Here is a 25,329-nt window from a genome sequence, read left to right as displayed (position 1 = left end):
AATGCATGATTCTATCCCCAATAAAAGCAGCTAGGCACTGCAGACATTAACTTCTCACTCAGCCAAAATCTGTTAGTGGATGGTTCCAGGATAGATCCTTCCACTCCTTGGGTTTAGAGCTCTGAGTCCCTATCTCTGTTGTCCTCTTAATTTGATCAACTGGTGCATTAGGACTGCAACCAGACATCTCTGCCATCCCTTTATGTCATCTTCTTCATCTGGGAAGCATGAATAGGGTCCAAAGGCTCCTGGGTTGAAAGCTTGCTGCCATCTGGAGATGAGAGAAATGATTGGGTCATAGAGGTTCTGATTCCACCTATGGGCTCATCCACCAGACATCATAGCTGAATGAACTGTCAGGAGGCAGGGCCTTGATAAGTGATTGGATTGTGAGGGCTCTGACTCTACCAATGGGTTCATCCATCCAGGATGTCACAGCTGGGTGGGATCTGGCTCCTACTTGAAAGACAGGGATCAGGAGGCTCACAATTTAAAGCTAGCTCAGATACACACACACACACACAATTGCAATCAATAAGCAGGTTGTAGTGGCAGCTATGCATGTGGGAGTATCATACAAATAGGAAGTTCACACCAGCCCTGGCAACATGAGACCCTATTTCAAAAGTAAACACCCCATCCTTAACCTAAGCAGTAAGAACTGGGACATGGCTCAAGTAGAGCATCTGCTGAGCAGGCGAGGCCCTGTTCAAATCCTAGTACCACCACAATATAATAATAATAACTTAAGGTACCCTTGGAAAGTCTTGATCGATGTATGTTCTTCCTGGACATCTCCCCTGGGCTCCTCACTGAGGATAGGGGACAGCTTGATTTTTTGAGAAGGGATTAAGAGTTGTGCAATCTCCCTGGCCTTACTAACAAAAGACACTGAGCAGATAAATTTTACAGCAATCAATCTCACCATTAACAAGTGGTAGCCATTTATCTCCATGATAAATCTCATCATTATAAATTGTTTCTACTCCTTATGGAGCTGTTGAGTCATAACTCAGAGCTGAGGCTACATGTGGGACTTACATAGGGCAACAACGGTCCTGGCACCTTATTTCCAAATGAAAGAAACCTGCCAAGGACTCTGGAACTTTACAAATGCAAATAGACCCCCTGAGGCAGGAGAGATGCAGAAACAAGGAAATCGTATCATTTTTAATGAATATTAAAAGTGTCAAACTCAGAAATCAGAAGAAAAAGTAGTTAGTACCCTTCTACCAACTCCATTAAGATGTCAAAACACAGCCAGGGCACCTGTGACTCACACCTGTAATCCCAGCTACTCAGCAGGCTTTAATATGAGGATCACGGTTTGAAGCCAGCCCAGGCAGGAAAGTCCATGAGACACTTATCTCTAATTAACCACCAAAAAGCTGAAAGTAGAACTGTGCCTCAAGTGGTAGAGCATCATCCTTGACCAAATGAAAAAAAAATAACTAAGGGGCAGCACCCAGGCCTTGTGTTCAAGCACCAGGACTGGCACAAAGAAGGAGGAAGAAGAGGAAGAGGACAAAGAGCAGGAGAAGGGAGGTGAGGAGGAGGAGGAAAGCTCCAGTGACTGAGGGATCCTGTATAGTTCAGACCAGAGGCAGGCTCAGCTGACTCCCTGACAGAAGGATGTTTCAGACTTTCATAAGTAGCCCAGACTGTCCTAGAACTCTTGATCTTCCTGCCTCAGCCTTGCAAGTGCTAGGATTTCTGGTGAGTGCTATCAAGCACAGACCTGCCTCCCCCCCCCCCTCTTCCTCAGGATGGGTCACCATAAGCAGTGAGACAGGCTGAGCCCATTCTAGCACCATCAGCAAGCGGCTCCGTGAGCTCCCAGGGAGGAGAAAGGATAAAGTATGAAGGTCACTTTGGACCCTGGATCTCCCAAGGTCACACAGTGCTTAAACCAGAGTCAGGGCCCCCCAACCACAGCACCAGGAGCCCCACATTCCATAGGGCCACTAGTTCCTCTGAGCCAAATAAAGACATGTAGCGAAGGGCAGAAAAGGGATGTCTGTGTCAGGTAATGGATAATGACAGCTCTTCTGTATGTCTTCGGCCATCTTTGGAGAGAGATGTTTGCTTTAGGTTCAACAGAAAGAATCAGGGCGGGAGGAGAGGAGGCAAGCAGAGGCAAAGCAGGGCCTGGTCACCAGTACGTTCAGAACTGGCCAAAGGTGGCTTCAGAAGTGGACTGACAGTTCGTGGTCTTAGGAGAGGTCAGGTGGTGATCCATGGTCTCAAGAGGGGTCAGGTGATGAGCAGCTGCACCTGGCTCTTCGGATGTGAGGAGCCAGGGCCCTGCTGGTCATTGTGAAGGATGATGCCTACCAACTGCCATGGCCACGGTGCTCCAGAATCTATACCCACTGTCACTCCATGGCCACACTCTCCTAACTCCTGACCCACTGCCATGGGTCAGTCAGAGCACTTCTGATTCCCCAAAAGGTGACCATCTTCCTTGATAGCTGTTTGCGGCCATGGGCTCTGACCACCAAGCTCACCCCAGTCTCAGCCCCCCTGTGTGACCCTGGTTCCCATCACCAACCCCTGCACATGGAGTTTCTTCTGGGCAGAGCTCACCCCTTCTCCCCGGGCAGTGGCTCCGAGGACCCCATCCGGGCACAATGGATACACTAAGCAGACACCGAAATGCATGGGCTGGTTTTCCACAGACCTCATTTATCCTAATGGAGCACTAATAACCATGTTTTAAATGTGAATACTGTACTATGTGTCTCCATTAGCTTGCTGTGAGCAGCGAGCAAATGAAGGACAGGATTTCAGGGCATAGAAGGATGAGGAGTAGAGGAAGAAGGAAGCCCCCTGGTGGGGGAGGGAGAGTCTCAAGAGAGCAACTTGGAAAATTCCTGGGTTTCATTACTCTAACCTCGGGGCCTCAAGGACCTCCTGTCCTTACAGGAACTGCCAGTCTCAGCAAGTTCTCCAGCTGCTGTTTCTTGAAAGTGCATCTTAATACCAAAAATGTCCCTTAGCAGGGCTAAGAACACAGAGGTCTCCAGGGGCCCATTCACTCACCCGCTGGCTTGGGGCTGGGGGGGCGGGGAGGGTGCTGTTTCATCTCTGCTATTGCATTAAAGCAGGTAGAAAAGAAAACGGTGGCAAAGAGTGGACCTCTGTTCTGTCTAACTGTGTGTGTGTATATGATTGCTCCCCACCCCATCACCCCAAGCAAAGCTTCATTACTTAGTGGGGATAAAAAAAAAAAGCTAGATCAACCTAAAAATAGTCAATAATTACTTTGCAAATGGTTTCAGAGAGCAATTATGCCATTAGTCCAAGTGCCTTTGACTTCAACGAGTTCTCTCAGGCTCTCCACACTGGGAAAGGAGGCTCAGAGGAGCATAAATGAGTGGCAGGAGACCACAGCATGACTGCCATCCCTACGTACATACACAGGGGCACAACATCCTGCAGAATCCCCCATGGGAAGGAGACCAGCAGTGGCTCCAAGTGACAGCCCAGTAGGGGTCTCAGCCCCTGGGAATATCTGGCCACAGGACAAAGAAGGTGCCATAGGTGCCCTGCCCCCAACACAACTCTTCCATCATCCAATAACTGGTCTTGGCTGTTCCCACAAACTGAAGCTCAAATACGCACATATATATGTGTATATATATACATAAATATGTATATGGCACATACATATATATGTAGATATATATGCATATATCCTGTAATTTTGCAATTCCAGCCACTAGGGTGGTGGAGTTAGGAATTTGGCTCTCCTGAGACATAGACAGACACTGACACTGCTCACTGCTCACTGCCCCCAGAGATCGGCACATGTGGCAGGATGGGAGGGATCCAAGCAGATGTTCACCCCCTGCATCATGGGCAGGGAGTTTGTTACATGGAGTACCAACTGTTGAATGTTGGGTGCTACAATCATAGTATCTATTTATGTGGTAATCTCCAATCATGCATCTACCTAATCATTGCAAATAAGGTGGCACAACCACACTACCTTGGCTACTAAGATGGGAGCCTATCACCACCAATCCATCCACCCACCCATTGATTGGTTTGGGCTAGCTGTCCTCTGGAAACCAGTGTTTTACACCCCAGATCCAAACCACAAGAGCTCCACTCCAAATAAAGGGACACGGTGAGGGGCATGTAAAGGACAATTCTTCCATGGTGGCGATGGGGTGGAAAACAGCTTGGGCACATCATCAGCTATTTTTGGGGTACAGACATTTGCCTTCAGTTAAATAAGGAGACTTTGGCTGGGAATGTGGCTTAGTGGTAGGGTGCTTGCCTAGCATGCATGAAGCCCTGGGCTTGATTCCTCAGTACCACATACACAGAAAAAAACAAAAGCAGTGCTGTGGCTCAAGTTATAGTACACTAGCAAAAGAAGCTCCAGGACAGTGCCCAGGCCCTGAGTTCAAGCCCCAAGACTGGCAAAAAATAAAAAATAAGGAGACTTGAGGACAAAGGTATGCCAAGTTAAAATGGCCACCAGTCCCTGTGTGGCCTAGGTGGTGATCATTCTGGTCCTTGTTTCTGGTGGATTCTGGAGAGGCATGATGGCTGTCTCAGCTGGTCAGGATGAGCATATCCTGTGTCCTGTGGGGTGATCTGTCCTGAGGAGCTCTGCTGGCCCTCAGTGGTGGCTTCATCCCTTGTCAAATTATCAATTTGTCTGGTCCTTCCTGAACCCTAAAGTGATTGCAAAGCAATGGCTGGAAAAATGGTTCAGAGCAGAGACACATACAACATGAGTTAGAGATATGAGACTCTGCCCCCACTTTTAGTTCATTTGTGGGCCCAACAAAAGTGGCTTTGAAGCAACTGTCACTTGATGCACAATGAGAATTAGTCATTTTTCTTTTTTCTTTTTGGCTGGTCCTTGGGCTTGAACTCAGAGCCTGGGTGCTATCCCTTCACTTTTTTTGCTCAAGGTTAGTGTTCTACCACCTGAGCCACAGCTTCACTTCTGGCTTTTAGGTGGTTATTTGGAGATAAGAACTTCATGGATTTACTTGCCCAGGATGGCTTCGAACTTCGATCCTCAGATCTCAGCCTCCTGCATAGCTAGGATTACAGGGCACCAGGGCGAGCAGAATCACACACACACACACATACATATACACACACACACACACACATTTAAATGGGCTTGTCTGAAATGTTTTGCGGGCCATACTGAGGTTGTACTTAGGGCCTCATGCCACACCCAAGCTCTCTTCACTCCAATTATCTTTGAGATGGGGTCTCAACCAATCAGCTGGCCTGTCATAGTCAGTGGCCCAGGCCATGCAGGCCACTTCCCAAACTCCTGAAAACCTCCTTTAACCCTCCACGGACACCATCTGAGGGCTTCCTATACCGAAGAAACTGATCCTTTCTCTCTCAGCTGCACATTTGAGTGATCAAGCTGAGCAGGACTCAACTTCCCACAGCTCCATGGAAGGCAGCCTGGGAGACTACTTCCCACCAGTGGCCTCAGAGGGGCCCTGAAGCAGCAATGCCCTTCTGGCCACACCCCCACACAAACCCCTCTGAGAATGTCTCTTTCCCCTCCCTGTCAAAATCCTCCTGGGGCTTCACAGGAAAACCCTCCAGGGGCTTGACTTGTCAGTGTGAGCTATAATCCCAGGCAGGCCTGGAGTCTAAGCTAAATTGCTCGTGCCACTGTGATGATGAACTCATTCTGCAGGGAATTGGAAATCAATTTTTGTCATCATCCAGAGTTCCTTTATCAAGCAGTTCCTGATAATGCAACCGACAAGGAGCTGAAGGGAAACATGGAAATGGGGGGAGGGGCGGGAGGAAACAAGCCTCCGTGTGTGTACATGTGTGTGCATGAACTGTATGTGTGTTTGTGTCTGTGCACATGTGTATATGGATGTATATATGCTCATGTGCATGTGTGCATGCTTGTGTGTGCATACATGTGTTTGCGTGTGCTTGCATGTTGTATGTGTGTATCCCAAAACACACCCTGATCCAATGCTATCCCATGTGCTCCTCATTCTCCCATCTGTAACATAAGACCTGAGGCAATTGGCCTACAGGATGAAAGGTTTCTTTTTGTTCTGGCCCACTTGGCCCTGTTGCTTTGGGTTGTGGAGGGGTAGAACACCTGGTGGAGATCACCAGGTGGGGCAAAATGGCTTCACCCCCACTGGAGACAGACAGAGGAAAAGCAGGGCCAGGCCCCTAACAGCCCCTGCCCGGCCAAGTTTCAATGACCTCACTTCCTCCCTGTGGACCACGCCCCCATTAGCCTTCCTTCTCTAGGCCACACCCCTATGGCCTTACTTTCTTCTCTAGACCCCAATGCTCTTACTTCCTCCCTCTAGGCCACGACTCAAATGCATGGGGTCTCTAGGCCACTTTTCCAATACCATCACTTCCGCCTCTAGGCCGTGCCTCTTACAGGTTCCACTGCCTGCCCATGGTGTGGGGCTGCTGGCCAAGCTGTCAGCCCTGGGCCTTTTCGGGACTGGGACTCAGGCCTTGCCCAGACTCCCCAAGGGGCACCTGGGTCTTGTGGCCCACGCCCAGCCCACCGCAGAGCTGGTGTCTGGAAGCCAGCTGGGCTGCCTTGGCAAGCATCTACGCCCCATGCCCCACTGCTCCTGGGAAGCGGGGCAGGGCCGGACGCCAACTGTCTGGGCCCATATCATTTCAACTATCAGCTGAGAACCCTGAAGCCCAAGGCCAAGACATCAGCCAGGGTCAGCCAGGCTAGGAGCTGCAGGGACAGTGCCCAGGCGCTGAGTTCAAGCCTCAGGACTCGTCCCCATCCCTCTGTGCCCACAACTAATCTTCCCTAAGGTTCATTAGCTGCTGCACTTGTTACACAATCCTCGTAGAACTGTGCTCATAGTAGGTCTGCAAGGAATATCCATGACTCAATAAAGAAGAGACCAGGCTGCAAAAATAAAAAATAGCAATACACACAGGGCCAGGGCCAGCCTTGGCTGTTCCACCCACACACCCACCCACCCACCCACCTACCCACACACACACACACACCCACACCCACACACACACCCACCCACACACGCACACGCACACGCACACGCACACGCACACGCACACGCACGGCTAAGCCTTCCAGCCTCCTGAAGCAAAATTTGTAACCCAATAATGTCAGCCCCAACAGGGGGGATGAATTTGATCCAGGAAAAATACCATCCCTGGCAACCCTGAAGAATATTAAGGTCTTAACAGCCCGCGGTTTAGAATTGTCTTGAAAGGCAAGCTGGAAATAATTACACACCTGTTACTCAAAACTCAGCAGTAAAAAGGAATTTACATGAGTGCATAAATTACCTTCCCAGCGATATAAATTAGGATTTGAGTGCAGGCTGAGATTTCCCAGGATGTCAAGCAGCTGGGGCCCATCCCCCAGGCACCAGAGGACCTCAGCTGAGGGGGGATCTAAAGGCCACTGTCACCAGCCCTGCTGGAAGGTTCCATGGCTCCACAGACCACCCTTGGAGAGGAGTGCTGGCCCCGAAAGTCCAGCCTGAGCTTGGCAGAGAACAAAGCAGTCTTCTTCCCTCTCCTCCAGTCTCCCTTGGACAGAGATTCCCCCAGGGTTTTTTACAGCTCTATGTTCACATTATCTACACTTCCCTTACGGATGCTGGGGACTGTTTCCTGTGGTTCGAGCTACCATGATGATACATGAGGTGGGCTGGTTTAGAAGACATGGAAGTTTCTTTCTCCAGCATTCAAGGTCAAGGGCAAACTTGCTGCACCAGGCCATGGCAGAAGATGCCAGATCAGAGAGCAGGACCTAGGTGAACCTCAACCTCAGGAGCCCTCCTGCCATACCTGACCAACTCTGTTCCATTAATACACACCACAGACCCACTCTCCTCACTTGGGATTCAGTTCCCACCTTCAAACCTCAGCCATGACACCAACTGCCACTGGTCTGACTCGTGGCAAGCATGGACCAAGCAGTTTGGAATCCCAGACTGTCTTTGCAGGAGCTTTGGAGTCTGCAGAGGCATTTCCACTGGCCCTCCTTGGGTCTGCAGGAAGCATTCCCATTGGTCCTCCTTGGGTCTGCAGGAGAAATGCCCATTGGCCCTCCATGGGTGAACAAGAGGTATTCCCATTGGCCCACCTTGGGTCTGCAGAGGCATTCTTATTGGCTCCTCTTGGGCACACACCCACCTCCTGGACCACTCTTTTTATTGTTTGTTTATGTGGTGCTGAGGAATGGAACCCAGGGCTCATGCAGGCTAGGCAAGTACTCTACCACTGAGCCACCTTCCCAGTCCCCAATCACTCTTGAGAGGGGCTGGAGTGCTGTGATTGGCTGGGCTTAGGTCACATGCCCCTCACTGGTGATGCTGGTGACGGGAAGAATGGTTTTGTGCCACCACAAAGGTGAAGAAAGGGGACAGGACAACACCCAGAGGAAATGGGGCTGGGCCAGAGGCAATGGTGAAGCCAGGTGTTCGGGGCATCAGTGAAGAAGGCAGCACAGGCCTCTACCCTGTGGCTGGGTCCTTCCCCCTGCCATGGCCACAACCTGGGGCCTGCCTGGTCTGAGGCAGCCAGTCTCTCTCCCAGGGAGCCTGGTGAGTCAGAGAGTAGCCCTGAGCTTGGGCAGGGGGTTTGACCTTCAGCAGATCCTCAGGATGCCCCGGGACAGAGCCACTTGGAAGGCCATCCAGGTAAGCCCAAGGCCCTGTATGCATTGCCAGTGGAAGGGCAGACCGTGGTGTGAACTTCCTGGGAAGCTCTGCACAGAGCTGGGGGCCTGTGAGCTGGGTCCAAAGGGGCAGACTGGACGTCTTAGTAGGGGTTACTTACAGAGCAGGAGACAGCTATGAGCCCCTAGCCTGTACCACCCAGAGAGTCATCACGAGGACCCTGGAAGACAGACACACATATACTACTACCCCTAAATTCTCCTGTAACTCTGTCTTTAACAGAATCTAGGTCAGAGCACCACCTAGTGTCAAGCCCGCAGAGTAGCTGCAGGTGGAATATGGGATGGCCTGCTTGCACCCTGCTTGCTGTCACCCAGGATCCAGCCAAGGGAAGGAGGTCTTGTGTGCTGCAGTTCACCTGGTCCAACAGCTAAGTAATGACTTGCTACAAGATGGTGTTACTCCAACTCCAGCAAGGACAGGACCTATACACCTAGAGATCAGTGCTGTGACCTGGAGCTCAGCACTCCTCATGGATAAACAAACCCCTAAGGGTTCACCTAGCCTCACAGAACAACCTCTCTGGGAAGAGAAGGCTGGATGGTGAATCCAAATTCAGAGGTGCAAGATAAGCAGAGCTTAGTTAAGGTCATGCCAAGGACATGACTGCAGTGAGTCTAGATTCCTTCCTGAAACCCATCTGCAAAAGGGGAGAGGGGCTGAGCACATCAGGGCACACCTGTCATCCCATTTACAGAGAAGACATAGGTAGAAGGATCTCAGTCGGAGGCTGACACTGGGCAAAATTGCAAGGACTTTCTGAAAAAGTATCTATAGCAGCTGGGCACTGGTGGTTCAAGCTTTTCATTCTAGCCAATCAGGAAGCTGAGATCTGAGGATCACGTTTCAAAGCCAGTCCGGGCAGGAAAGTCCGTGAGCTCTTAACTCCAATGAAACAACAGGAAGCCAGAAGTGGTGCTGTAGCTCAAGTGGTAGAGTGCTCACCTTGAGCTGAATAGCTGAAGGACAATCCCCATGCCCAGAGTTCAAGCCCCACAACTGACCAAAAAAAAAAAAAAAACTTAATTAAAACTGTTGCTGGTGTGCCAGTGCTTCCTGCCACCATCCCCAGCCTTCACCCCACCAGTCCCTAGAGAGATACCAATTATCTCCCCGGAGGATGTGAAGTGTTCAACACGCTCTCTCCTAAATGACACGAATCTTTAACATATTATACCTAAAAAATAAATTCATATAGCACTTTTCTGAGAAAAAGAAATGCTCCAAGTTTGGATGGATGGATGGATGGATGGATGGATGGATGGATGGATGGATGGATGGATTGTGGACAGATGGAGGATGAATTGATGCATGAACGGATGGTAAAGAGGAGGATAAGGGATGGAGGGTAGAAAGATGGATGATAGATGAATTGAGTGGGTGAATGGATGGATGGGTGGATTGTGGATGGATGAGCATGGATGATAGATGGATAGATTGGGTGGGTGGATGGATGATGTGTAGATATTGGATGGGTGAATGGATTATGGATGACTGATGAGTAAATGGGATTGGATTAATGATGGATGGATGGGTGGATGGACAGATGGTGGAGAGATGGATGAGGGATGGATGGGTAGATAGATGGATGATGGATGGATGAATTGACGGGTGGTAGATGGAAATATATTTGGTCTTTGCTCCTCTTAGCACAGAACTTCAAAAATCTTCTTTAAGAAGATATTAAAGTGAATCATGTTTTGATGGTGAGATTCTTACTAAGCCATCTTGACAGGATTCTTGCTATATCTGGGTGATGTAAGGATGAGCAAACCACCTGGAGAGACTTCAGAAAAGCCCCTAAACTTTGGTGCCATTGGGTTATTATGGGGGAGCACTGCCACCTAGTGTCCAAAGAGGTGAAGAGCAGAAGCCTGAAGAGACCATGAAATGGTCAAAGCAGGGTGGTGGCCCCACCAAAAAATCTAATGATACACTTCTTGCCATGTTGTGTGTGTGTGTGTGTGTGTGTGTGTGTGTGTGTGTGTGTGTGTGTGTGTGTGTGTGTGTGTGTGTGTGTGTGTGTGAGTTCTGAGCCATGAATTCAGGGCATGGGTGCTGTTCCTGAGCTTTTGTGTTCAAGACTAGTGCTCTACCACTCAGTCCACAGCTCCACTTTCAGCTTCTTTGGGTGGCTAATTGCAGAAGAGTCTCACAGACGTTCCTGCCCAGGCTGGCTTTGAAAAGTGATCCTCAGATCTCAGCATCCTGAGTAGCAAGGATGACAGAAATGAACCTTGCTTTTGCCACCTTTTAATATTTGCAATTGGTTACATTTTTTATTTACTTTGTTAATTTAGAGGTGATATACAGTGGGATTACATTTACATTCACCAGGTAATAAATACATTTCCTTACATAGAGTATCATCTGTTTCCCTCATCCTCTCCCATTCCCTCTCTTCTATCTGCACCCACGAGTTGCATAGTTGGCTTTCATCCATGTTTAGTACACTCCACTGCCACACTTTTTCACCCTTTTCCCTCAGATTCTATGCCCTCCCCTCCCTTTCCACAGATGTTCATGTGAATACACTATCTATAAGGTAAAGAACACAGAGTCATCATATAAATAAAAAAACTAAGAAAAAAGATAGTTATTTCCATATCTTTGGAGTTCATTTCAGTATGTGTATTATATAAATAAAAAGAGGTGCTTGGGTATTTGAGACTAATAGATTATAGGAGAATTATTTCATAGTCTATGAGATCTGGTTCTATTAAATATTGACCCATGTATCTTACAATAAATATATATTTTAAAAATGACCCATGGCAGCTTTAGAATGTCCTTGTTTGTGATCATTTAGGTAAATGCCCAAAAGTGGGATTGCTGGGTCATAGGGAAGCTCTATGTGGAATCTTTTGAGGAACCTCCATACTGCTTTCCAAAGTGGTTGAACAAGTTTACACCAGACCAACAATGCAGTAAGGTTCCCTTCTGTCCACATCCCTCCAGCATCTGTTGTTATTAAAGTTCCTGATTATAGCCATTTTAACTGGGGTGAGGTAGACGAGCAGAAAAGATCAGAAAAGTTGATGTTATGCAAAATGACTCCAAGATAAGGATTCAAATGTTTTTTTTTTTCCTTTCTTGGGATTGTTACATAAGATGAGTTCTTTATTGCTTTGTACGTCCCTCCCCCACAGTATAACCCCTGCTTTCACTCTATTTGATGTTGGTATAATTTGTGAAGAGGAAAGGAAAAAACAAATCATTTAACTCTGGATACAGGAGGACCCACTGCTACAATGATATGTACAAGTCGTTATGTTGAAAAATGCACTTTACAACTTTGGCTGGTGTGGGGGTGGGGGAGTAGGGGTGTGGGGGTAAGTAGGGATGGGAAGGGGAAAAAGGAGGAGGCAACAATTCTTGATAAGAAATGTACTCGTTACCCTGCCCATGTAATTGTAACCCCTCTGTACAGCATTTTCACAATAATTTTAAAAATGACCCATGGTTTGCCTCATTTGTAAGAACTACAATATGTCTATGATATTCTGTAACAAGCTCTCAATACCCCAAATTGCTAAGTGCATAGGACCACATATAATGAAACATAACAACATGAACTCCAGGAATCAGAAAGAAGAGGCTCTTTTCATATCTTGTATGTAGTTATTATTTTTTTCCTCTTATAGTTTTCTGTACCTTGTGTCTTTTATATAAATTTATTCATTCTTTGGAAAAGAAAGGGAATCACAGAAAAAGCAGGACAAAGGATGAAGTAATGCAACATTAATACTCACTTGGCACTAAGTTGGAAATGAACCTTACAACTGTGGGGAAGGGGACTAGGGATGGGTAACATGGAGAAATAGGGATGGGTTAACACTATTTAAAAACAAATGTATCCATTACCTTACTTATGTAAGTGTATACCCCAGATCATCATCTTTTCAATAAAGATAAAAAATTTAAAAAATGTTTTCCTAAAAAGTCAATTCAGCCAAAGGACACTGGATGGAATCTGCACAAGTTAAAGTAACAAGATTATTGCATGCCAAATTCAGTGCCAGAGTTCTTTTTTTTGGGGGGGGGGGGTCCGGTCGTGGGGCCTGAACTCTGGGCCTGGGCGCTGTCCCTCAGCTCTTCAGCTCAAGGCTAGCACTCTACCACTTGAGCCACAGCACCCCTTCCGGCTTTTTTCTTTTTGCGTATGTGGTGCTGAGGAATCGAACCCAGGGCCTCTGGCATGCAAGGCAAGCGCTCTACCACTGAGCCACCTTCCCAGCCCTCAGTGCCAGAGTTCTAACAGGCACTAAGTATCCTGGTGCCAGTGGCTCACACCTTTAATCCTAGCTACTCAGGAAGCTAAAATCTGAGGATCACCATTCAAAGTCAGCCTGAGCAGGAAAGTCCATGAGACTCTTATCTCCCAAAAAACACCAGAAAATGGGAAGTGGCACTGTGGCTCAAGTGGCAGAGCCCTACCCTTGAGCTGAAGAGTTTGGGTCAATGAGGCCCAGAGTTCAAGCCCCACCACTGACAAAAAGAAAAAAAAAAAGAAAACTGGTACTAAATAAATACTAGAGCCCCTAATTCCTTTGAGGTCCTTTGATACCCTCTTGTTACATGCGATCTTTGGGGAATGATACTGTTTTCCAAAACAGTGGCTCATGGGTCATCGGAATCAAAATCATATGAAAAGCTTGTAAAATGAACATTGTCTCAGTCCCAGACAAGAGATGCATTTGTCTGTATCTAGAGAAATAACCTCTCTGTAACAGTCTGGATCTTAGACTCCCTCTGCGTTCCATTACTTCTGGTTGGAGCTGTACTGCAAAAGATGCTACTCGCTGAGCAAGCCATTAAGAACAGTGTCTTCAAATTCACACATTATGGCTGTCCTCATGAGCTACACTCATATGACTGAGATTTCAGAGGCCAGAGAATGACTAAGATACAAAAGCAAAAACTTTTGGCAGGAAAAACTCATAAATACACAAAGTCCTCTACAGACAGACAACAGGAAAAGCTGGAAGTGGGAATACTGGGTAAGGCCTTGGTCCTTACACACCTTACACAAGAGACCAACACAAAACTGAGGCTAGGAAGCACTGCTCTGACAGTTCAAATCAGCAGTTTACAAGAAGTGGCACTGTGGCTCAAGTAGTAGATTGCTAGCCTTGCACAGGACAAGCTGAGGGACAGCGCCCATGCCCAGAGTTCAAGCCACATGATCGCCAAAGAAAAAAAATCCTCTGTTTACTCACACAAAATGAGATGCTACTTTTTTTTTTTTTTTTGTGGCTCAAGCGGTAGAGTGCTTGCTTTGAGCTGAAGAGTTGAAGGACAGTGCCCAGGCCCAGAGTTCAAGCACCACAACCAACAACAACAACAACAAAAAAGAAGAAGACCACTGAGGTTAAAAGTCGATATAGAAGCCCAGCAATGGTGGCTCACACCTTATATAATCCTAGCTACTCAGGAGGCTGAGATCTGAGGATCACAGTTCAAAGCCAGCCCGAGCAGGTAAATCCGTGAGACTCTTATCTCCAATAAACCACTAGAAAACAGGAAGTGGTGCTGTGGCTCAAGTGGTAGAGCTTTTGCCTTGTGCTGAAGAGCACAGGGACAGCTCTCAAGCCCAGAGTTCAAGCCCCATGACCAAACAAAAAAAATCTATAGAAAGAATTATCAAATGTGATTATAGACCAGGCACTGATGGCTCACACCTATAATCCTAGCTACTTAGGAGGCTGAGATCTTAGGATCATGTTCAAAGTTAGCCCAGGCATAAAAGTCACCAGGAGACTTTTATCTCCAATTAACCACTCAAAAGCCAAAAGTGGCACCATGTTAAAGTGGTAGAGGACTAGCTTTGAGGCAAAGAGCTCAACGACAGCACCTAGGCCCTGAGTTCAAACCCCACTACCAAATAATTATAATAATAATAATAATAACCATAACCTAAATTGCTAACAAAAAGCAATATTGCTTTACAAACACTCATCTGAGCCAGGCACCGGTGGTTCACTTCTGTAGTCCTAACTACGTAGGAGCCTGAGGTCTGATAATAATAGTTCAAAGCAAGCCCCACAAGGAAGGTCTCTGAGATGCTTATCTCCAATTAACCACCTAAAAACTAGAAGTGAAACTCTGCCTCAAAGTGGTAGAGTACTGGCCTTGAACAAAAAAGCTCAGGAACAGTTCCCAGGTCCTGAGTTCAAGACATGACCAATGACCAATGGAAAAAGAAAAGAAAAGAAAGCACGAGAGAAAGAAGGGTAGGGAGGAAGGGAGGGAGTCAGGAAGGGAGGGAGGGAAGGAGAGAGGGAGGGAGGGAGGGAAGGAAGGGAAGAAGGAAGAAGGAAGGGAGGGAGGGAGGGAGGGAGGGAGAAAAATCTCATCTAAGCATTTTAAACATATAAATTTAATCTTCTTTCTTTGCCAGTTCTAGGACTTGAACTCAGGGCATGTGCACTGTCGCTGAGCTTCTTTTGCTCAAGGATAATACTCTATCACATGAACCACAGTACGACTTCTGGCTTTTTCGTTTATATGGTACCTGCTGAGGGATCAAACCTAGGGCTTCATGCATGGTAGGCAAACACTCAACCATTAAGCCACAGTCCCAGCCTCATAAATTCAATCTTTTTAACACTGCTAGATAGATACCTGTTAGAGAGATACCATTATGACCCTGATTTACAAATCAGGAAAATAAGGTCATTTGCCCTACTTAACAGGACTAATATTAGACAAATTGAATTCATACTTCACAGTTTGGCTCCATGATATGTCATTTTAACCTATAATGCCTTTCTGGAAGAAAAGAAATAATTAAAGGAAATAAAAGTAGACATTCTGAAGAAAATAATTCAATGTGTGTTCAATGCTGAAAAATATCAGACAATGGAGTTGGGAGAGACCCTCCAGCCAGGTGCCAGTGACACACACTAAATCCTAGCTATTCAGGAGGTTAAGATCCAGATCATCAAGGTTTGAAGCCAGCGTGGGGAGGAAAGTCCTAGAGACAACATCTCCAAAATAGCCAGAAAAAAGCCAGTCTGGAGGCATGGCTCAAGCAGCAGAATGCCAGCTAAGCATGCATAAGGACTTGAATTCAAACCTCAGCACAGATAACAGTTCCTCTAATGAGAACTGTTTAAACTCCAAGTCTCATTCAAGCCAGGCATCCTCCCACTTAAGCTATACCATAGATGGGATCACAGATATGCACCACCATGCCAGGCTTATTGACTAAAAAGGAGTGGCACTGTGGCTCAAGTGATAGAGTGCTAGCCTTGAGATGAAGAGCTGAGGGACAGCGCCCAAGTCCAGAGTTTAGGCCCCACTACTGGACTCAAAAAAAAAAAAAAAAAAAGAATCAACTCAACAAGAGAAAGAACATGTCAACATAAAGATTGGGGGGAGGGGTATGGTCATGGGCCTTGAACTCAGGACCTAGGCATTGTCCCTGAGCTTTTTGTGCTCAAGGCTAGAACTCTACCACTTTGAGCCACAGCTCCACTTGCAGTTTTCTGGTGCCTTATTGGAGTTATCTCATGGCTTTTCCTGTCCAGGCTGGCTTCCAATCATGATCATCAGATCTCAGCCTCCCAAATTGCTAGGATCACAGGTGTGAGCCACAGGCCCCCTGCTGACATAAGAATTGTATCAAATGTTCATAGAAGTCAAAAGTGGAAACAAAGCAGAGGCCTGGTGGCTCACACCTGTAATCCTAGCTACTCAGGAGGCTGAGATTTAAGGATCGCTGTTCAAAGCCAGCCCCAGTAGGAAAGTCCATGAAACTCTTATCTCCAATAAGCCACCAGAAAACCGAAAGTGGTGCTGTAGCTCAAGTGGTAGAGCAAGCTTAAGAGTTGACGGACAGTGCTCAGGCCCAGAGTTCAAGCCCCATAATTGACAAAAAAAAAAAAAAAAAGTGGAAACAACTCAAACACCTACTAACTACTGAATAGATAACCAAAATGTAGTATATCCATACCATAGAATGTTCAGCAATAAAAAGAAGTAACATTTTAGCCGGGCGCTGGTGGCTCACGCCTGTAATCCTAGCTACTCAGGAGGCTGAGATCTGAGGATCGCGGTTCAAAGCCAGCCCGGGCAGGAAAGACTGTGAGACTCCTATCTCCAATAAACCACCAGAAAACCGGAAGTGGCGCTGTAGCTCAAGTGGTAGAGCGCTCGCCTTGAGCTGAAGAGCTGAGGGACAGCGCCCAGGCCCAGAGTTCAAGCCCCATGACCGACAAAAAAAAAAAAGAAAAAAAAGAAGTAACATTTTGATACAGGCTACAACATGATAAAGCTCAAGAATATGTCCAGTGAAAGAAGACAAATACTACATATTCCATGATATGAATTAGAATCTGTTAAAAGACAAATGTATATGTTACTGGTAGTTTAAATAATTTTTTTTCAAATTCTAGAATTATGAAGAATACTGTAGCCACTAATAATATGAAAGATTTCTAGTCATTTTCCCTTTCCTAACTAAAAAAGAATGAAACTAATGTGAACTATTGTACCATTAATATATTAATACTTTTGTAGGAAAAAGTCTGGACAAATATTTCCCAAAATATTATTGGCAGTAAACTCTAAGAAGTAGGATTACATTCAAACATGTATACCATCTAGATCTATCCTTGCCAAATTAAGTATGAGAAAAGACTATCCCCTCCCAACCCTCATGATGCTTCTGCAGTTTGTATCTGCCATTACTGTGGTTTAAACTCAGGGCCTTTCAGCATCCCTCAGCAATCTCCTCCTCACACTGGTAATATATTACTTGAGCCATACCTCTGCTTCCAGCTTTTTGCTGGTTAACTGGGCGGGGTAGGGGGAGGTTGGGAAGGTATGGGAAGGGGAAACAAAGGAGGAGGCTACAATGCTTGATAAGAAATGTACTCATTGCCGGGCGCTGGTGGCTCACGCCTGTAATCCTAGCTAGTCAGGAGGCTGAGATCTGAGGATCGAGGTTCAAAGCCAGCCCTTGCAGGAGAGACTGTGAGACTCTTATCTCCAATAAACCACCAAAAAACCGGAAGTGGCACTGTAGCTCAAGTGGTAGAGCGCTCGCCTTGAGGTGAAGAGCTGAGGGACAGCGCCCAGGCCCAGAGTTCAAGCCCCATGACCAACAAAAAAATAAAAAGAAATGTACTCATTATCTTGCCCATGTAATTGTAATTCCTCTATACAGTGTTTACAGAATAAATTTAAAACAAATAAAGAATATAAATAAATAAACGTCTCATGGATTTGACTTCCCAAGCTGACTCTGAACCACATTTATCAGATCTCAGCCTCTTGAGTAGCTAAGATAATAGACATTAGCCACTTGCACCTGGCTTGTAGAATATCTTTTTTAAAAGATTTTATTTATTTATTTATTTGTTTGTTTGTTTGTTTGTTTGTTTGTTTTCGGTCATGGGCCTGAACTCTGGGCCTGGGCCCTGTCCCTGAGCTCTTCAGTTCAAAGCTAGCACTTTACCATTTGAGCCCCAGCGCCACTTCTGGCTTTTTTCTGCTTATGTGGTGCTGAGGAATCGAACCCAGGGCCTCATGAATGCAAGGCAAGCAATATACTGCTTAGCCACCTTCCCAGGCCCTAGAATATCTTTTAAATAAATTATTTTGAAAACAGAATTAAATATACAGAATATAATCCCCAATTATTTTAGATTTAGCAGAATTTTTCTGTTATGTGACTATAAAAGTTCTACATAGCCAGGTGCCAGTGGCTCACGCCTGTAATCCTAGCTACTCAGGAGGCTGAGATCTGAGAATCCACGGTTCAAATCCAGTGCAGACAAGAAAGTCCATGACACTCTTATCTCCAATTAACCACCAAAAAAACAGAAGTGGTGCTGTGGTTCAAGTGGTGGAGCACTAGTCTTGAGCTGAAGAGCTGAGGGACAGCGCCCAGGCCCAGAGTTCAAAGTCCCACGACTGACAAAAAAAAGTTCTACATATATAGGTTCAATTTCTGTACTTACCTTTTTTAAAACTATATTTAATAGAAAGTTAAATTCTCCTCAAGGGCCCAGTTTTGTAATACCTTAGAATACTGTACTCCACCTACCATAGGTGAATGAACTAAAATTAATCACCTTACTCAAAGGTATAAAGGAATCTATGATACAAAAAAGATGAAGCAAGCTGGGCGCTGATGGCTCACACCTGTAATCCTTGCTATTCAGGAGGCTGAGATCTGAGGATCTCGGTTCAAAGCCAGCCAAGCAGGAAAGTCCATGAGACTCTTACCTCCAATAAACCTCCAGAAAACTAGAAGTGGTGCTGTGGCTCAAGTGGTAGAGCATTAGCCTTGAGCTGAAGAGGTGAGGGACAGCACCCAGGCCCAGAGTTCAAGCCCCATGGCCAACAGAAAAAAAAATCTCATTCTACCTTCAAATGATGCAATTAAATGCATCTTCTCAAAATGTAAACTGAGAGATAAAGTACAAGAGCAATTAACAGTAGAGCTAAAACTAAAAGAATGCTTAAGCAGAAGCAATTAGGGCTACTGAGATGAACAAGAGAAATTAGAATCACAGACATTATGGCAAAATGAAATAATGGCCAAACCCAAGTGGAAATAAGCAGAGACACAAGTAAAAGATTTAGAGTAATGGAAAAGAACAACCAAAGCTCTAGTCTCAGGACAAACTTCACATACACAGAGTTAATAAAGTTCACAAAGAAGCATAATAATCCCTATAGAATCTCTGGACCCAGAGCTATGTTTATAAGCCATCATCCTGTTTGCTCCATTTCAAGATATTTTTACTTCCTTTATGCTTCCATCAAAATTCTTCCAATTAGCTCTGACAGTCACAATTACTTGTTCCTTGCAACGAATAGCATTTTTCAACTAAAAAAAAGAGACTGGAGGCTTACCTTTGAGTATCACCAGTGGCACTATTTGAAGAGTTTACACTCATGGTAAGTCTTGCAACTCCTTAAAAATACCCCACTGTTTCTTAATGATATAGTTCTTTATTGGCGATTGAAATTGTTCAAGATGTCTGTGTTACAGGTTAGGTGGACTAAAGTCTGTTAATATAATAAACAATACAACAGCAAGTTTATATTTGAATCCTGAAAGAACTGATTATTTTCCTTTGGATCTATAGGCTGGTTGCTAATTTTTTTTAAATTATTGTATAACAAACAAGGGATTTTTTATTTTTTTTTATTATTTTTTTTTTTTGGTCCGGTCGTGGGGACTGAACTCTGGGCCTGGACACTGTCCCTCAGCTTTTTCAGCTCAAGGCTAGCGCTCTACCACCTGAGCCACAGCACCACTTCCAGCTTTTTACTTTTTGCTTATGTGGGGCTGAGGAATCGAACCCAGGGCCTCATGTATGCAAGGCAAGCGCTCTACCACTGAGCCACCTTCCCAGCCCCACAAGGGATTTTTTCAAAGAAGGGTTTATTTTTATAAAGCAGCAGGCACTGGTGGCTCACACCTGTAATCCTAGCTAATCAGGAGGCTGAGATCTGAAGATAAAAATTCAAAGCCATCCTGGGCAACAAAGTCCATGTGACTTTTTTTTTGGTCGTGGGGCCTGAATTCTGGGCCTGGGCGCTGTCCCTCAGCTCTTCAGCTCAAAGCGAGCACCCTACTACTTGAGCCATGGCGCCACTTCTGGCTTTTTCTGCTTATGTTGTGTTGAGGAATCAAACCCAGGGCCTCATGCATGTGAGGCAAGCACTCTACCATTGAGCCAACTTCCCAGTCCCATGAGAATCTTTTATCTCCAAATAACTACCAGAAAAACTGGAAGTAGCACTGTGGCTCAAAGAGGGAGAGCACTAGCCTTGACCAAAAGAGTTCAGGGACAGCACCCAGTACCCAAGGTTAAGCCCCACAATGGACCAAAAAAAGCATTGGAAGCAAAAATGACGAAAACATTAAAAAAAAAACCCCACAAACATGATCCTTCTTGAAAGAACAGGTATTTACTTTTAATATTTTATAAGAAAAGTTATCCAAAAAATAATAATTGTGGAAAAATAATAACAAATTATGTTTGAACTTGGAAATGGAATATGTAGTACCCAACTGCAGGACAGATAATTCTATTTCTTTAAAAAAAAAAAAAAAAACAAGCAGCTACTCCTAATGAAGTTTTTTGTTTTGTTTTGTTGGTTCTGGTCCTGAAGCTAAAACTCAAGGCCTGAGTTTTCGGGCTCAAGGTTAGCACTCTACCACTTGACGCACAGCTGCACTTCCAGCCGTTTTAGTGGTTAATTGTAGATGAGTAACAAGTCTCCTGGCTGGATTTGAACCAAGAGAGTCAGATCTCAACCTCAGGAATTGCTAAGATTACAGGCATTAGTCACCTACTCCCTCTGCCCAACCAGATAGTTGTAAAACTATATTGCAACTGAAAAGTCCAAACCACTCCCAAATAAAAGGTCCAATGGTGATTTGTGGTTTCTTTTATTCAGCGTTCCTCAATAGAAATTAAAAAAAAAAACATGAAAAAGAAATAAAACAAAAAGGGGCTGGGAAGGTGGCTCAGTGGTAGAGCACTTGCCTTGCATGCATGAGACCCTGGGTTCTGTTCCTCAGAACCACATAAGCAAAATGAAAAAAGCTGGAAGTGGCGCTGTGGATCAAGTAGTAGAGCACTAGCCTTGAGCTAAAGAGCTGAGGGCCAGCTCTTCCGGTCGTGGGGCCTGAACTCTGGGCCTGGGCACTGTCCCTCAGCTCTTCAGCTCAAGGCTCGTGCTCTACCACTTGAGCCACAGCGCCACTTCCATCTTTTTTCATTTTGCTTATGTGGTGCTGAGAAATCGAACCCAGGGCCTCAGGGATGCAAAGCAAGTGCTCTACCACTGAGCCACCTTCCTAGCCCTAAAAATTTTTTTGAAAAGCTAACAATCCAATAAAATATACAATTTAAAATGCCCCCTTTTTTTTTTAATTCAGCAAGTCCTGGGAAAGAAAACTACAGTTATCTCTCTCGACAGGTAAACTCTCACTGATAAACAAAAATAAAAAACAAAAGCAAGAAAATTCAGCTGACACTGGTGGCTCACTGATAAGAGGACAATTAAAATTTAAAACCATCCTGGTCAGAAGTCTTTGAGACTGCATCTCAAAAAAATAATAATAAATGAAAGATTGAAATTGGGGCTATGTCCATTTTACTATATGGGCCATGTCCATTTTAATATGCTAACTGCTAATTCTGCTTCTGTAAACCTGCTTGCGCTAACACTGACTCTTCCCCTCCCAGAAATAAGTTAAAAAGTTACAAAGTCCAGATGCAGGCCGGCCCAGGGACAGGGTCTGCAAACATAGATATGTTCTTCTAACGCCCTGTTTAGAAACTCTCAGCAAGGGGGCTCAAAATAAAGACCATCTGGCGAGCCCAGCAAACTAGGGAGCCTGTAACTATGTGGACTCCCCTCCAGAGAAGCCTCCCCCCCCCCCCTTAGGGAACCAACTAGTTTTCAACAAGTGTTACAAAACTTCCTGTGCAGAGCTGAGCCAATCCTGGGGAGCCTGGGGTCTTATGCTAATCCTGTGGTTTTTGTCTTTAAAAGTGCCTGTAACCTCTGCTCGGGGCTTCCAGTCTGCCTTCGACAGGGAGACCGTTTGCGCAAACGCCTAATAAAATCCTCTTGCTTGTTGCATCTGCTGGTTTGGAGTCTTGGTTCTTGGGGTGCCCTCCCGTTGAAGAAAGCATCCCAGTGAGTCTGGGGTCTTTCAATTAAAAAAACAGCAAAAAAGGTAGGGCCAAGGCTCAAGTGGTAGAGGTCCATATATGAACAAGAAAGCTAAGTAAGAGCAACAGGCCCTGAGTTCAAGCCCAATACCAACATAGAAAAGAACAATAATGATTAACTCTCTTGATCATAGAGATATCTCTATAAAAATCTTTTTTACTAATGTGTACAAAAGGCCTTCTTTATAAATTACCTTTTAATAATATAATCTACGGTAATTTTCAAAGGCCTTCTTGCAAAAAGATAAAAGGAAGAAGGAGCCAGGTGCTGGTGGCTCACGCCTGTAATCCTAGCTACTCAGGAGGCTGAATAGTTCAAAGCCAGCCTGGTCAGGAAAGGCCATGAGACTCTTATCTCCAATAAACATACAGAAAACAAGACGTAGCGCTGTAGCTCAAGTGGTATAGTACTCGCCTTGAGGGGCAGTGCCCAAGCCCAGAGTGCAAGCCCCACAACTGACAAAAGAAAAAAAAAAGGAAGAAGGAAAGAGAACTTGTCACTTGCTTTAGCCTGCCTACTTCCTAGAAACCTCTTCTATAGGAGATACTTCAACTTATATAGAGCCAATTTACCTTACTTCAGTATTAAGGAATCTCTGGGTAAATATACTAAACAGAGAGAAAATAATTCACAGCATCCAAATATATGCAAATACTAATAAACCACGAGAACGTCTATTCACAGAAATCTAATATTCTAAGAAGACAATGGGTTTTTGTTATTAATTTTTTTTCATTTTTATCTTCTAATGATTCTACAAAAGGGTTATAGTTTTACATGTACATTTGTTTGTACACTGAGTCTTGATCAGTCACCCCTCCCATCACTCTGTACTACCAACCCACCCATCCAGCAGCCATATCAAGTTCCTGTCCTTCAGTTTTTATTACTTAACCTAGAACTCTGAAAAACATTATTCCTGATTAAGAAAGGGAACAGGTAAAACTTGAAGTGATTTGTTGAAGGGGAAAGAAATAATGAAATAATTATTGACATTTTGAACGTACAAAGACATCCTGAAGGGGCTGGGAAGGTGACTTGGCCATAGAGTGCTTGCCTCACATGCATGAGGCCCTGGGTTCGATTTATCAGCAACACATAAACAGAAAAGGCTAGAAGTGGCATTGTGGCTCAAGTGGTAGAAAGCCCTAGCCTTGAGCTGAAGAGCTCAGGGACAGCGCACTGGCCTGGAGCTCAAGTATCATGGCCAACAAAAAGAAAAAAGAAAAAAATACATCCTGAAGACTAAAAAGAGGAACAAAATACCAGTGTGCTCTGTCTCTGCTCCCACTAAGCAAGCCTCAGAAAGGACCACTGGGGATTTAAAAAAATTATTCAAATAAAGAGACTAAGGAGAAGACACAACACAGTACCAAGAACTAAGTCTCCAGGCTGGGAAGGTGGCTCATTGGTAGAGCGCTTGCCTTGCATGCATTAGGCCCTGGGGTTCAATTCCTAAGCACCACATAAGCAGAAAACGCTGGAATTGGCTCTGTGGCTCAAGTGCTAGAGTACTAGCCTTGAGCTGAAGAGCTGAGGGACAGTGACCAGGCCTAGGGTTCATGCCCCACAACCTGAAAAAAAAAAAAAGTAAAGTCTATCACAAACACAAAATGTTCAAGAGTAATAGACTAATAAAATAGTTTGGCCTAAAAACGTGAAATATCAGCCAAAAGGTCAAAAGGCTGACAAATGAATGACAAATGATGAGGAATGAACGAATGAGTGAATGGCGTGGCTATGCCCCTAGGGGCTGACTGTGGGGAGGCGGAGTCCTACCTGCTCTTCTCTTCCTAGGATGCTCCTCCGAGATCTAGCTGCAGTGGGCCAGGACTGGCTGGGAAGGCTTGTCCCGGCTAACGATGGGGCCCCGCAGCGGCCCAAACCAGCCCGGGGACCCCCGTTCCCCCCACGGCTCCGCTCCACACCTCCCGTCCCAGTCGAACCCTTTACCTCTGGGGGCGTTGTGGTCCAGAGGTCCTTAGACCCCAGAGGCAGCTCCCAGCCTCCGAGTAGGAGGCCCCAAATGAAAACTGTTGGAACCTGAGGGCCTCTAGGAGCCTGGAGAGGGAGGGGGAATACCCCGCCCCCCGCAGCCCCCACTTCTGGGGGCTGAGCAAAGAAGGAACTTCCCTCACACACAGCTCCTAGGACTTTCTCGGGCCTTCCAGGCTATGCCCAAGTCTCACGTCCCGCCCCCCCACCAGCCGTGGGGCCTGCCCTCTGCTCCCGCCGCCTGCCACCAGCCTCTAGCTTCCCGCTTCCCGCTGCCCAGTGCGGGCAGCTCCAGGATACGTACTCGGAGAATGCCGGGCTCTGATTGGGAGAGCTCACCCGCTTCAGCTTTGCCTTCGCCTAGACAGGCGCATGCACTGTTGCTGTGGAGGGGAAAGGAGAGGGAGGAGGCACCGATGCACCTGCACAAGGTGCGCACGGGTGATCCGGCACTAGGCTCTCCTCCTCCCCAAGCCTGCCTTCATGCTCACACTGCCTTGGCTCCGCAGGGGGTTCTCGGGTCACAGAGACTCCTGATCCTAATGGGAGCGCAGCTTCCCGCTCCTCAGCCCTTTTGCCAGCCTACTGAGTAAACATCACCGAAGCCAGAACCCAGCTCCTGCACCTTTACCCCAGCAGGCGAGCCTGGGGGCGCCCCAAACCCCACCCCAGTGCTGGGGGGGGGGCGCAGGACCTCCAGGGACTTCTCTGGGGGGCTGCTGCATAGGTGGCTGCATTTCTCTCGCTCTAGTCCCCTCCTCCCATCCTCTTTGTATCCCAGTTTGGGGTGGGGAGATCAAAGGGGTTGGGAGCATGCAGGTGGATTCAGTGCATCTGTTGGTGCTCCTGTTATAAATAGTGTGTAACAGATCTCGATCTCTCTCGTATACACACACCTAGATAATGT

General features: G+C 46.0%; 1 long non-coding RNA gene across 2 annotated transcripts; it reads right to left on the bottom strand.

The window, feature by feature from the left end:
• LOC138828703 (uncharacterized) lies at positions 1-25,017 on the bottom strand. 2 transcript variants are annotated; one of them, XR_011372331.1, is made up of 3 exons: positions 24,727-25,017; positions 19,584-19,739; positions 1-271 (listed from the first exon to the last, which is right to left on the bottom strand). It is a non-coding gene; the product is annotated as an uncharacterized lncRNA (long non-coding RNA). The 2 variants fall into 2 exon arrangements; XR_011372332.1 differs by lacking the exon at positions 24,727-25,017 and adding an exon at positions 24,207-24,522.
• Between the last annotated feature and the right edge of the window lie 312 nt (positions 25,018-25,329).

Source organism: Dipodomys merriami, unplaced genomic scaffold (genome assembly GCF_024711535.1).
Source record: "Dipodomys merriami isolate MVZ:Mamm:240054 unplaced genomic scaffold, mDipMer1.0.p SCAF_1623, whole genome shotgun sequence".
NCBI lineage: Eukaryota > Metazoa > Chordata > Mammalia > Rodentia > Heteromyidae > Dipodomys > Dipodomys merriami.
This window is presented reverse-complemented; position numbering and strand designations above follow the sequence as displayed.